The sequence below is a fragment of the Tiliqua scincoides genome, chromosome 2 (genome assembly GCF_035046505.1).
Source record: "Tiliqua scincoides isolate rTilSci1 chromosome 2, rTilSci1.hap2, whole genome shotgun sequence".
NCBI classification, from domain to species: Eukaryota; Metazoa; Chordata; class Lepidosauria; order Squamata; family Scincidae; genus Tiliqua; species Tiliqua scincoides.
The window spans coordinates 44,405,481-44,408,985 of NC_089822.1; positions in this window are offsets into that span (position 1 = coordinate 44,405,481).

Genomic DNA, 3,505 nt, shown 5'->3' on the forward strand with positions numbered 1-3,505 from the left:
AGCTCTAGGATCTCTCCTTTACCAGGAATGATGACTTCATCACCTGAAGTGGTCAGCTGCTGCCTCTGAATCTTTTTCAAAGGACCTGAGCCAAGAAGAAGCCTTTATCAATGCCCCTCAAGCACCCATCTTACAAAGGAGCTGGTAGGTCAGAACCTTACCATTGCCATCTTGGCACACACACACACACACACACACACACACACACACCACAAAGGAACTCATCCGATCTGAGTGAAAGTCCAGAATTCAGCTAAGGGCAACAAACTATAAACAACCCAGTGCACACTTGAGTTTCTTAAATCCCACTGACTTCCATGAGATCTGAGCTATTTAACTGAATGCAGAATTGTGTCCTTTCAGTTGGCTTAAGCAAGCCTAACTATGCTACTTTGTGGCCTTTGGCTTGAAATAGCCTGAAGCTAACAACAAAATATCAAGTGATAATGAGAAAATTTGAGGGGGAAAAAGATCATTGCAGTATTCCTTTAATTTTTAATGTCACTTTAAAGCTAATGAGTTGCTCTTTGTAGATCCTCATTGCCTTTCTTTCCCTACATCTGCTATGAGGGAGCTAGGAGGAGCGCATTAGGAGGATGAAAGGATATGTGCTTTGGAGAATGATTTGGCTTCTGTGCTAACATTCTCCCTCTATATGTTTAGGCTTCCCTCCGTAGACAGTCATCTCTTTCAAACACCAAAATGCAAAATACTAGGGAAAATGTTATAGAGGAACACTCTTTTGGGAGCGAGTCTCTGCATGAATCAATTTTTTGAAATGGCTTCTCTATATTCAAAGAACTGCAAATGAACCAAGATGGCACCTTTTTTAGAGGGTTCAATTTTCTCTGAAAACTACTGAGTTGGAAACAACTTTTTAGCTGGGACGCCACCCACCACACCCTCTTCGTTCAGTTCCTCCATTAGAGGTAGTTACCCTTTCAAAGACAATGTATTACATGGCCTGACAGGTACTATGGTCTTGGGCAATAGTATAGCTAGAGGGGGTGCAAAACAGTAAGTTTTGCAGGGAGCCTCACTACGCTGTGCAAGTGGCCCCTCCTCTTTGGAGCCATTCTGGACCACTAGAGCAAAACAGAGGCATACACAGTGGTGGGATTGAGCCAGTTCGCCCCGGTTCTATAGTACCGCTTCCTAGTTCACCTCTTGGTTCGGAGAACCGGTTGTTGGCTGGGGAGCACACGCGCAGCTATGACCCTCCTGCGACTACGCGGAGAATGCAGGAGAGGGCGCGAATGGCCAGCCTCGCTGATGAGGAGCAGTTCAGCTGCTCGCCACGCGCCTCTCCTCCCCGACTGAGCTAGCTGGTTCAGCTTTCCCGGTGGGTCGGGGGTGCGGGAGGAAGAGGGGGACGCTGGAGCCGCTCCCACTCAAAGAGCCCCCGCTGCCCCGGAGGGCGAGCCCCCCCTGCTGCCATGTGTCCCCTCCCGCTAACGAGGGCAACAGGAGCAGTCAGCGTGCAGCCTCGCTGACTAGGAGCAGTTCAGCTGCCCGTCCATCGCCCTGAGGATTGCAGCCCCAGCAGAGTTTGCCACACTTTCCTGGGAGTAAGCCCCATTGAACACAATGGAACTTACCTCTATGTAGGCACTGAGCACAATCCTAACCAGGTCTACTCAGAAGTAACTCCTATTTTGTTCAATGGGGCTTACTCCCAGGAAAGTGTGGATAGGATCGCAGCCTCAGTGACGAAGATTAGATGCTTCCTTCTTCACATTCCGATTGACAGTGGCTGCAATCCTAACCACACATTCCTGAGAGTAAGCCCCATTGAACAAAATAGGAGTTACTTCTGAGTAGACCTGGTTAGGATTGTGCTCAGTGCCTACGTAGAGGTAAGTTCCATTGTGTTCAATGGGGCTTACTCCCAGGAAAGTGTGGCAAACTCTGCCACACTTTCCTGGGAGTAAGCCCCATTGAATACAATGGGACTTACCTCTGAGTAGACACTGTCAGTCAGAAGGCGAAGAAGGAAGCATCTCATCTTCATCACTGAGGCTTCGATCCTATCCACACTTTCCTGGGAGTAAGCCCCATTGAACACAATGGGGCTTACTTCTGAATAGACATGCCTAGCATTGCATTGTCAGTCTGGAGGAGAATGAAACGCAGCCCTGGGACCTCCAAGGGGCACCTCCTCCTTCCAGCTCCAGACTGCAGAAGTTTTTGGAGCTCCCCCTCCACCTTTGATCCAGGCAAGAGGGTCAGTCTCCCAGTGTCTCACCCCACCAGTGGCTCTCCCCAGAAGACTTTTTGCCCCTTAGGGACATCAAACCCCCCCCCCCCATCTCTCACACAGGAAGGGACTGAAGATCGCTTATGTCTCCCCTGCACACTTCTCCAGCTTGGATGGGCTCAAGGTCCCCAGTGAGACGAGCCAAGGGAAGACTTGCCTTCCCCTGTGAAGTGCAGGTGCAGCTCCACGCCTCCTGCTGCTGCTTCCCAGAGCAGATGGGTTGCCAACCCCTGGACTAAGCTAATTACTGGGCTGGAGCACCTTCCTTATGAGGAAAGGCTACGGCGTTTGGGCCTCTTCAGCCTAGAAAAGAGACGCCTGAGGGGGACATGATTGAGACATACAAAATTATGCAGGGGATGGACAGAGTGGATAGGGAGATGCTCTTTACACTCTCACATAATACCAGAACCAGGGGACATCCACTAAAATTCAGTGTAGGGAGGGTTAGGACAGACAAAAGGAAATATGTCTTTACTCAGCATGTGGTTGGTCTGTGGAACTCCTTGCCACAGGATGTGGTGATGGCCTAGATGCTACCTGGCCTAGATGCTTTTAAAAGGGGATTGGACAAATTTCCAAAGTCCATCACAGGTTACAAGCCATGACATGTATGGTGCAACCTCCTGATTTTAAAAATGGGCTACGTCAGAATGCCAGATGCAAGGGAGGGCACCTGGATGAGGTTTCTTGTTATCTGGTGTGCTCCCTGGGGCATTTGGTGGGCCACTGTGAGATACAGGAAGCTGGACTAGATGGCCCTATGGCCTGATCCAGTGGGGCTGTTCTTATGTTCTTAACTACAATTCCCAGGAGGCCTTGCAGGTCTTCTTGTTGTCTGGTGTGCTCCCTGGACATTTGGTGGGCTGCTGTGAGATACAGGAAGTTGGACTAGATGGGCCTATGGCCTGATCCAGTGGGGCTGTTCTTATGTTCTTATGCAGCCCTGACCCCCTCTCCCATGCAACCTCTCCCCTATTTTAACAGTAATTATTGCCTCCTCTTTATTCTATAATTTCAGGGAACAAATGTTCCCTGCCCCCCACCACAGGATGCAGTGCATGCCCTATTGGTACAGCTGCACTGGCACTGGAAAATTGGATAGGATTAGGTCCTAAGTCCTCTTAACTGTAACTTTCCAGCACCAAGTCCTGGAGGTTTCCTTGTGACAACAAAATGTTTGTTCCCTTACCTCAGGGCTGCATTGGCTCTGGAAAGTTGGATAATCCTTAGGCTGCAATTCTACTC